The sequence below is a fragment of the Bactrocera oleae genome, chromosome 4 (genome assembly GCF_042242935.1).
Source record: "Bactrocera oleae isolate idBacOlea1 chromosome 4, idBacOlea1, whole genome shotgun sequence".
NCBI classification, from domain to species: Eukaryota; Metazoa; Arthropoda; class Insecta; order Diptera; family Tephritidae; genus Bactrocera; species Bactrocera oleae.
Window position 1 is genome coordinate 56,281,777 of NC_091538.1, and position 10,987 is coordinate 56,292,763.

General features: G+C 36.1%; 1 long non-coding RNA gene across 1 annotated transcript; it reads left to right on the top strand.

The window, feature by feature from the left end:
- The first annotated feature begins 9,953 nt into the window (after positions 1-9,953).
- Positions 9,954-10,743, top strand: LOC106618801 (uncharacterized). The gene is made up of 3 exons (XR_001330768.3): positions 9,954-10,150; positions 10,215-10,466; positions 10,521-10,743. It is a non-coding gene; the product is annotated as an uncharacterized lncRNA (long non-coding RNA).
- Positions 10,744-10,987: the final 244 nt, after the last annotated feature.

The window sequence follows — 10,987 nt, forward strand, 5'->3', positions numbered from 1 at the left end:
AAAACTTTTTAATTTATATTTGAACTTTCACAAAGTGTGTGTGCGCACCAAAGCCGAAGCATATGAATGCCTCGGCATTCGAGTTTGGTGTTGAAAAGAGGAGTTATCTCTAATGTTGTGAAACGAATTTCTACTTCTTACCACTTACTTTGCGCCCGCTACGAGCATAAACGGTGACGCTGGCGTGCTAATAGCGCCGTTCAAGTGAAAATGTGGCAGCACCCCACGACCAACATCATACCATAAAATTGAAACTTCCTCGATGCGAACGCCTACACTTTGTTTCTTTGTGGCACAGCGGCCAGCCTGTGGCAGGTTCACGCTGATGGGCGTGACCACGTCGTATATTTAAGACAAAACTGCAAATTTATGTGCACAATTTCGGCAATGGCAACACTCAATTTATATTCAATTTAAATTCGCTTTTAATTTCCATGTACTCGCACCTATACAAAGAGAAAATTGTGAAATTTCTCCAACACCGTTATAACTTTAGCCATTACAAGAACATCTAAACTGCTGTTGCCGTTGTTGTTCTGCCCCTTGGCTGAGTCAAAGCAAAAGTGTAATTAATTTTGTAATTTAAGACTTGAATTATAGCAAATAGCCGGGCCTTGTATTACATAAGTACACATAATCGCACAAAGGTGCTGCCTGAGGGCTTGAGAGAAGGCTAAGCTGTTGTAAAATCGGCGAGGTGCTATTGATAAATAATTAATGATGAATTTTAAATGATAATTATGCAGAACTATTTGTATTTTAATGCCAAATACGCAGTATGATGTTTAGGTTTTTTACTTGATCCCAGAAAGATTCATAGCAGATATGGTAGATATTGTCATATTGTCCCCGAAATCGGCTCAAGTGTCTATATAGTGGCTACTTGAATGAGCGTCATTACATAAAACAAGAAAAAACATTAACTTCGGCTGCTCCGAAGCTATAACACTCCTCAAAGTTGTATTTTTTCACTGCAAAATAGGGATTTGATTTTTGATCGGAGATTGCAATATGGCATTGGATAACAAGCTATGAAGATACAAGTACATTGACAAATAAAACTGTTTTCCATACAAAGACATGAGTTTGATCGGTCAGTTGTATTTCAGCTATATCTATAGTAATCCGATCTCAACAGTTTCTTAGAATAATGTAGCGTTGCTACAAGCTATGCCAAGCTTCGTGAAGTTATCTTGTCAAATAAAAAAGTTCTCCATTTAAGGACTCGACTTTGATCGGTCAGTTTCTATGACGGCTATATGCTATAGTTGTCCGATATCTTTGGTTCCGAAAAATTAGCAGCTCCTCGGTGAAAAAAGAACGTGTGCAAAATTTCCAAATGATATCTCAAAAACTGAGAGACATATATATACAGACAGACGGACGGATAAATGTCTAAATCGACAACCTTTAAGTCTCGGTTGTTGACTTAACTCACGTAAGCTTAATAGATCCAGCGTTGAAATTATAGAGCATATAGGAACTACGACTCATTCCCAGATTTCCTGCTTCTTCATTTCAAGTCTAGCATAGCGTATGTAAAGTTTACGTATCATCGATGTATCGTGGCACCAAATTATTAGTCGAAAATTTGGTAACAAATTTACTGAACTTCAAACAAACAGAGTAAAGAATTAAAAATTAAACAAAAACAAGTAAGGAAGGGCTAAGTTCAGATGTAACCGAAAATTTTTTACTATCGCAAAGTCAAATGGTATACTCGTTTGAGATTTCTTTGTGGATTGACCGATATTTTCGGTAGAAGGTCAACTATAGCATTGGGGTCCACATATTCAGTACCTAGGGGCTTGAACAGTTTTGGTTCGATTTAGACAATTTTTGGTCACAAAATGGCATACTTTAAACGTATTATTCACGCAAAGTTTTACCCCGATATAATCATTGTTGCTTGATATGCATAGTGGAAAATGAAAGAATCAGATGGAATTTAAAATAGTGTTATATGGCAAATAGGCGTGATTGTAATTCGATTTCGCCCATTTTCGTATTATAACATAGAACTATGAGAGAAATATTATGTACCGAATTTGGTTCAAATCGGTTAAGCAGATCCCAAGATATGGGGTTTCACCTAAAAGTGGGCGTTGCCACGCCCACTGACTAATTTTGAACGCGGTTCCTACAAAGTAGTTTCATACCATCCTAGAGATAAAATTTAAAGTCCTGGCGTGTTTAGTGTTTGGCTTATCGCGCTTTTAGTATTTTTTAACAGTACCGTTATATGGGGAGTGGGCCTGCTTGTCACAGGATATCACCCATTTTCATGCTAAAAAAATTTGTTCAAAGTAAATTTTTTTATTATAGCTTCAGTAGTATAGGAGATATGCACGTCAAACTTATTAGGGGGCGGGACCACGCCCACTTTAAAAAAACAAATTTTAACTGCAGAAGGCCCTCCCTAGTGTGATCCTGTGTACCAAATAAGAGTCTTGTATTTTATTGCGGAGCATAGTTATGACAATTTATTTGTTTTTGATCAATCGCGTTTTGTGGGTGTGGCATTGGTCCGATTACGCCCATCTGCAATACCAACCGTCTTACGGTACCAAGAAACATGTTTACCAAGTTTCATAAAGATATCTCAATTTTTTCTCAAGTTACAGCTAGCACAGACGGACGGACAGACAGCGGATTTCAACTCGTCTCTTCATCCTGATCATTTATATATATAACTCGATATATATTGTAAATCGATTAGTTTTAGGTGATAAAAACAACCGTTGCAACATGTTGCGAGAGTATAATTATACGCTAACTATAATGCCTAGCGAAAGTCTCCCCACAATGAAGATTCAATTAGTGCAATGGATCTAATGGCTGAGTTGGCCCCAGTAGTGAGCTTTTTTATATGAACCATGTCATAAGCGACTTATGAATCCTCGCTTTTCGAAAAACGTTGTAAGACACCTAAATTCTCAGCTAAATAATAAGCGGCTATGGCAATAAAATATCTATGAATATATCTTACATGATTTTGGTGTCACGGTCACAATATAAGGAACATAATAGCTGAAATTCCATGTAATATGAATTTTCATTTCCCCACTGATTGAGTGGAAAAGCATTGCATACTCAAACATCTTACAAGAAGGTACAATCCGCTAACTCTTAAGTCAATGAGAGGTTTCCTTCCGAATATGCCATATTCTTGCATTAATAAAGGTCAACAGACAGAGAAGCTCTGCGATAAATAGCTGCCTATCTAATAAACCAGCTGGAAGCTCTCTGGTTAAATATATTGTAGAAATTCTTCTACTTGTTACAGAATGCATAGGGAGAGTACGTGTAGTGCGCATCGTTGCTTATTAACCAAGCCGGTCAATCAAACGCTGGTTATATTGACATATACAACATGTACAACAAATACAACAAATACAACACATACATATACAACATATACAATAAATACAACATATTGAAATATACCAACGCATACCAGCATTGCAAGTCTGTGGGTAACCGCAATCAATTGCAAGTTAGCAATTATGGCTTGAGTCAAGCTTTCGTGGAAGTACTTTGATTGGCAATTGGCATGTTGCATGTTGCATCTTGTACGTTGTGTGTTGCAAGTTGTAAATTGTTTGCTTCTTGGCTAGATGGCTGCTTCTTATTGCACATATTTGCCAAAGCACGCACACACACAAGCAAGTGCTTAAGTGACACGGGAACTCGTGTGTGCATGAGGAATCGTGTGTGTTGCACTTGACCACAGATTTCCTAATATGATTCCATTTGCCATTGATATTTGTGCATGCATACATGGATACGCGTACGTGTTTGGCAATATTTGGTCATATTTGGCAATAAACATAAATATTTAAGTGCTGTGCTTGCCGGTCAAAGGTGCTGCGTTGGGGTCAGGCAATATTGCAGCGGTTCTCAGGTAATGCAATTTCAGTAAACACAACACAGACAAATTTGGTACTCAAGACCATACAATTCGCATATGAATTTGTGTTTATTCAAGAGTATGGGAATATATAAGCACTTGCATCTGTTAATGACACAGTGAGCTTGTGAAATAATTATTATGTATGTATGTATGTATATTATATAGATATTTAAGACCATTTCTACTGTTAAATAGATACTTTATAAAGATAAAAGTAAGAATATTTACAGCAAATAATTCAAAATGTCATTAGAGACTTTAAAATAGCATGCATGTCGACCACCTCGTGGTCCCTTAGAGTTTTTTCCCTGTATAGCAATGAGCCTTGATCGATTATAGTCCATAATCTAAATGATCTAAATATAAATTTCATAAATTCTTTTAGACTTGCATTTCGCTTGATCTGGTGCGTATATTCGATGAAGTTATATAAACTTTAATTTTTTATCGTTAATAATGAACCAACGATTAAATTCGAAGAAATACACGAAGTCTCATCGTGGCACCAATAAGACCTCTGTTACTTTTTGGGATATCTTTGGTAAGAGCCGCTAATTAAGGGTTTCCGACACAGGTTAAAGAGCTAAATCCTCTAAAAGATTGCAGTAAAGAACCATATATACCACTCTCTCACTATTTAGACATTTCCGAACAAAATAAAGCTCTATTACTCGTATTAAAGTCTAATCGTGATCTGAATCATAACGTAAAAGAAAGTTAGGTCAAATTGGATGTATGTTGCAGGAGTACTAAACCCGGACTAACATATACCTTCTGCTCAAATATAAACGAGACTGGCTCAAACAACAAAAACGGTTAATTATTCTTCAATATTTATTTTATCCCCTTCAAAATAGTCACCATTAGAGGCGATACACATATGCCACCTTTTTTTCCAATCTTCCTAACACTTCTGGTAGGCCGCTTTAGGTATGGCTTTCAGTTCCTTCTTCGAATTCTCTTTTATGACTTCAATCGACTGAAAATGCTTTCCACGAAGCGGCAATTTGAGTTTAGGGAAAAGAAAAAAGTCACACGGTGCCATGTCGGGTGAATACGGTGCTTGCGGAACAATATTTACGTTGTTTTTGGTCAAATAATCGCGTACAAGACGAGACGTATGAGCTGGACACACGTCTCATGCCCAAAACATCCTGAATAATGCTATGAGCGGATCCATTTGATATGTTGAGCTCACTAGCTATCTCTCTTTCAGTCACACGACGATTTTCCAACACAATTTTCTTTACTTTTTCGACGTTTTCTTCGTTTATTGACGTTGCTGGACGACGATCATGGGGCAAGTTCTCCAGCGATGTACGGCCGTCCTTGAACGACTTATACCAATCAAAAATACGTGCACGTGATAGGCAAGACTCCCCATATGCCTTCTGCAACATTTTCATTGCGTCCGTCGCACTTATTCCATTGGAATAACAAAATTTCAAACAAACACTTTTTGCTCAACGTTAATTTTCATAGTAAAATTCGAAAAACACACTCGAGGTTGACTTGTTTATAGTGCCTTAAAAAAAACTATGTGAGAGATCAAATTTGACACGTAAACATATAACAGTCCTGCCAACCTAAGCAAAAAAAAGTATGGCCATATGTCATGTCCTTGTCGAGTTATGGATAAAGTCTCGTTTTGCGTTGAGCAGAAGGTATATTCCATGTTGACATCACTGAAACCAATGCTATAGATATAAGGTGGTAAGAAGTTGAGAACCGAGATAACGGTACTTCTTATACCGAATACTAAAAGCATTGAGAACTGTTGCTTAAGCTTGTCAGATAGTTCACAACTCACTTTAAATCGAAAGAAAACCTTCCAAGTTTTTGTTTCTAAATAATTTTGCATTATAACTGTATAACTGTGTATGAAGTCGTAAGTTGAAAACTCGCATCATCCTCAATTCAATAGTCACAAAAAAGAGCAGTTGCCACCCAAAAAGTTTTTTCTAGTGTAAACTTTGTAATATCATCACAGTTATCGCCTGTAACCCTTAGGGTTTGTCTTGTCAATTCTTAAGCAGAAGTAAGCGTCTAAATTTTCCTGTCACATTAGAGATGCTCCATTGATCTCTACTACAAAGGTAATATAAGCCACGATTACTCGAGATATCAACAGGTTTGAAAATTAAATTGCTCGATATAAAAATAGTTTTTTTTATTTGCTTTAAGAATATATTGCAGTGATTGGAAAATTCAAAAGCACAAGTATCGTCATTTCGTATAATATCTCTCAAAGACATAATTCTTTCAACCCTATTTTTTTCCAGTCATCGATAAACTGATAAAGATGAGAAATCAGAAAGAGTTAATGAGAGGTTCTATGCAATACATATATTTTCCAATGAAGTTTTTAAGGTCATAACGAACTCACAGCTATGTGACCTGTTACTAACCGAGCCCAAATTTTCCTACCGAAGTATCACCTATCCTACCTACAATAGAAGTGAAAGAGGTTTTATTTCACACGTGGATATGCTACGGAACGTACCGAAAATGAATGTCACGTCACAGAAAATATGGACATTTTGCTAGATGGTACCGTTAAGTCTGATGTTATTATCATGTTACTTAATATAATTTTTTATTATTCTTCTCAAACAATTATTTGAGTAAAATTGCCTCTATGGAAAAATAATTTATTAGACAAGAAATTATTCGTGATTCTGGGACATAGTATCTTATATCTCATTCAGAACTGAAATCCTTAATAACAACTATATTATCTGCGAATGGCGCAAAAGCTCTCAAAAGGTATTACAACAACCTTACGTCGTACGTCGTTAATACTGGCCCTCAACATTTCGCCTTAACTGTCCAAGCGATATGGATTTGTGGCACTCATCTTAATGATGTGCCAACAATGCAGACAGTAAAAGCACCGAAGTCGATTGGCAATGCTGCTGGGTACTCTCCAATTCAAATATTTAAACTCACTCAGAGCTTTTTTTTATAACAAAAAGTTAACTTTTCCAAAGAATCTCTGCTTGCAAAACAATAGATACTTGATTTCTTAGAAGATACTTAGCGTACCATTGCACTACTCAAGTGTTTAATAAAAAGTGAAAAGGTAAAATAATTTCAGCATCAAGTACATTCAATGACAGGATATTCGACCACACCCAATCAACACTTATCGCTTAACCTTCACTCTTTTTTCGTTGTCCAACATTCGCTGCTAAAAGTACGTAGACAATTATTGCCGTTTTTTTTTTTTTTGCTTAAGATGTCATCGAACACTTTCAAGTTTCACTTAATTCACCCATTTGCGCATAATAAAATTTCGACTATCCTCACGTTGAGTTGCCCTTTGCTGTCGGCGAAATTTTCACCTCTTCATACCCGTGCGATATTTTGTAATTTTACCATTCAGTTTGTTTTCATTTCTACTTTCCAATTGATTGCATCTTATCGTTCGTTCGTCGTGTTATCTCCTTACTTGCTTGCTTTCGGCCAGCAGTCTATGTCGTCTTCACAGCGACAAAGCGGATTTGCATTGTCCTTCAACTTGAGTGTTAACTTCTTTTTAAATATTCTTCGAGCGGCAAATGGTCGTTGCTCTTCACGTCTTGTGAACAAATTGAATTGCATTTTTCGTTGATTTTCGCTTTTCTTCGCTTACATTACTTTCCATCTTCTCCCTTTCAACTAAATTCAGATACAATTTTGCGCAATGCTAAAGACAAAAGCTGGTCGCCACAAGTCCATCGTTGAAGAGACAAAGCACGTTGCATGTTTAAGGCGATATTGTGTAGCGCAAAAAGCAGAGTAACGGTAACAGCAGCTGCTGCAACAAAGTGGCAAATCCTTTAAAATAACAAAATTTTGCGCTTAGACGAGCAGCCTCACTTTGACTACGACGCATCTTCGCTGGCGGTCGCCGTTTGTGTAAGATGTTTGCGAAAATCACAAGCTACTGTTGTTTTGTGCCACAAGACGGACAGTCGCGCATATAATCAGCACTCGTTTGAACAAACTATATTAGCGTCTGTGTGTACTTTGTCACACCTGGAGGGGAGTCGAGCATTCAGTCAGGGCAGCCACTGTGTTTAGTTTACCAGTTGCCAATTTAATTTAATAAAATATTTACAGTTAAATAAATGTATAGTCAAACACATTTCATACCGAAAATGCTCTTATTAATCCTTAAAATTTTAAAGATATGAGAACGCTTCGATTTAATGTGACACAATAAGAAGAAGCCTAGTGGTTTGAGGGTGCAACTAGCACTCACTGAAAGACGAAAATCTAAAATTCTGTTATATTTTAAGAAATTCAGGCCTGCTTCTATAATCCATTAACCATTCCGTTTAAAGTTTTTACACTCTTGAATATATATATATCAAAATAAGATACGAAATTGTAATTTGGTACAGGGTATGGCAGTAGCGAGGCCACCACTGGACTAAAAAGTTTTTAAAAGTGGACGTGGACTCGCCAACCTATCTTCCAAACCACTTAAGCTCAAGTAACCAAACTTGCTGAGAAAAAATACTTTAAGCACTTCTTTATGTGCTGTCAAAATACTTGTATGTATGATATCAGATAATACCAACGGTCACTCCCCATATAATGGTTATGCTGAAAACTGCTAAAGCTACGATAACTCACTGAATAAAAGTGGCACAGTAGTTAAGGAAGGGCTTAATATTTAGTTGAATAAGGGGCATGGTACCGCCCACCTTTAGATAAAATCTTATATCTAAGGAACTTCTTCACCAATACGACCAATATTGGTGCACAAGGTTACCCAAACTTTCCTTTTATACACTATGGAATTAGGCGAAATCGAATGACAACCACGCCTATTACTATAAAACAAACTTTAAAAATGGAATTGCTATCTGATTCTTGCACTTTACAGTACACAAATGTTACATCAATAAATGTATCGGCTTAAAACTTTACAAAAATAGTGCTCTTAATGTATTTCATTTCACGCCCAAAAAATTTTATAAATTTTCATGGATCCAGAGACCGGATATGTGGAGGCCAGTGCATATGTTTGATTTTTTTTACAGAATATATCAATTAATCTATGAGGTCATGAATTGAAATTCGGCAAGAATATGCCCTTGTGCAGAAAATGAGTAAAATCGGGTCAATAATTTCTTTAGCCCCCCATAGACCTATATTTTCGAACTTCTGGTTGACTATATACCGCATCTATCGGTCAATATGTAAAAAATCTTAGTGAAATTCAGAAAGAGTCTTTTTTTAATAAGAGTGTATCCTCTCGTCTAAAATTAATAATATCAAGGAAATATTTCCTTTAGTCCCCAAATACTTAATATACGGAATTTCAAGCATTCGCTTGACTTCATAACTTATAGATAAATTTTTGAGGTCTCTTAATGAGCCTCTATTTCTATTTTCCCGACTTTGATCCTTACAAGTTCCAAGATATGAAATATTCGGTTACACCCGAACTTAGCGCTTTCTTATTTGTTTGATTTTCTTTTTCTGTTATGAAAAAAATGATACGTAGACAACAGCCGTGTTCGATTCACCATTTAGCTGCTCGCTAACTATGTACGCTGCTCTCTTTTCAAGCAGTTTTTATTTGAAAGTAAGAATAAATTTAGTAAATTCAATACCAAAGGATTGGAGCTGATAGTAATACAGAAATAAGGATTGATTACCGTTAGTTTCGGCCGCAGCTGTATTTGTTCTTCCCTACTCTTAGATGTTTATTATCATAAAGTTCTGGTAACGGTGTTGTGAACCAAAATAAAAGAAGTAAAGCACTGACTAAGACTTCCATGACCAACAGAACCCAGTGATAGATAGAGATAACATTTTGATGTTGAGACTACAGAGGAATATTTAACTTTTGTTTCTAACATAGCATAATCAAAAAGTGAATAACATTGGCCTTGCAACAATTCAACCTCCTCGCAACAATTTCGGCAATCTGCTGAGCTTGGGAATCTACGGAAAATATAATTGATCAGATAAACTAATTCAATTTAATTGTTTTCCTCATAGTTAAAAAACAAAACACTGTTCACTTTGGACACCCCATAAACCTGGCAAGCACATACATTAACGTCTTAGAAAATAAATAAAAAATTAACTAAATAAAACAAAGAAAGCGAAAATGGTTAGGTAAACCTCGATGCGTTCAAAAGCGTCAAAGTGAAATCTGCGCCAAAAGTTTACTTTTCTTATCAAACATCTAAGTATACGGGAGCGAACGGCGAAACAAGGCGCTAGAAAGACCAGGTAACTGTGCAAAATAGAATTCCAAGACAATTGTTTTAAATTTTCACTATTCTACGCAATAAAGCAGGGTTAGGGCGTTGTGCAAGGATTTATGCAAATTTCTTATTTGAAGTGGCAAAGTGCCTTAGACAATAAGAAATGACAGTAAAAAGTGCTGCCACCCAGAGGACAGCGCCAAGGAGGATATTAAAATTTCAGCAGAGCTGCATTGCAGTCGTGAAAACGTAAAAAATCAACTGAATTAGTGTGTCTTCAAGGTCTTTTGTTCGCCGTTGAAATGTTGAAATTGTGAATGGGATCTTCACAGGTGCTGAAGGTAATTTTCTTAATTGCAATTTACGCTTAAAATACAATAATATAATCGTTGCAGGTATTTGTGGAATTAATTAGTTATAAGAGAGCATGTCAAAAGGGCGGAATATAATTGCGAAAATAAATAGCAAGGGAAAGTGTTTTTTTAGCATTGGTGGAAATGGAGAAAGGATTAATACACCAAAGGATTTAGAATGTATTGATGTTAAAAGGGGATAAGGGGGAGATTTGTTGAGAAATAACTAATAAATAGTTTTCAAACAATTATTTAAACAAATAAATTTGCATGTCTTAAACTAAGTTAATTTACAAAAAAAGGGGAAATGATGACACTCGAGTATTATTGAGTGAGAGGATGAAATTTTATAAACAAGAGTTTCCCAGATATTATGGCATTTAAAACATAATAGCATGGGCCAGGTTAGGTAGAAAACTAATATTGCTTTATATGACTCGGTCACCAAGAGTTCGTCACAATAATAACAAATGATGGTTTTTAGAGCCTTGAGCATTGTCTGGCTAGCA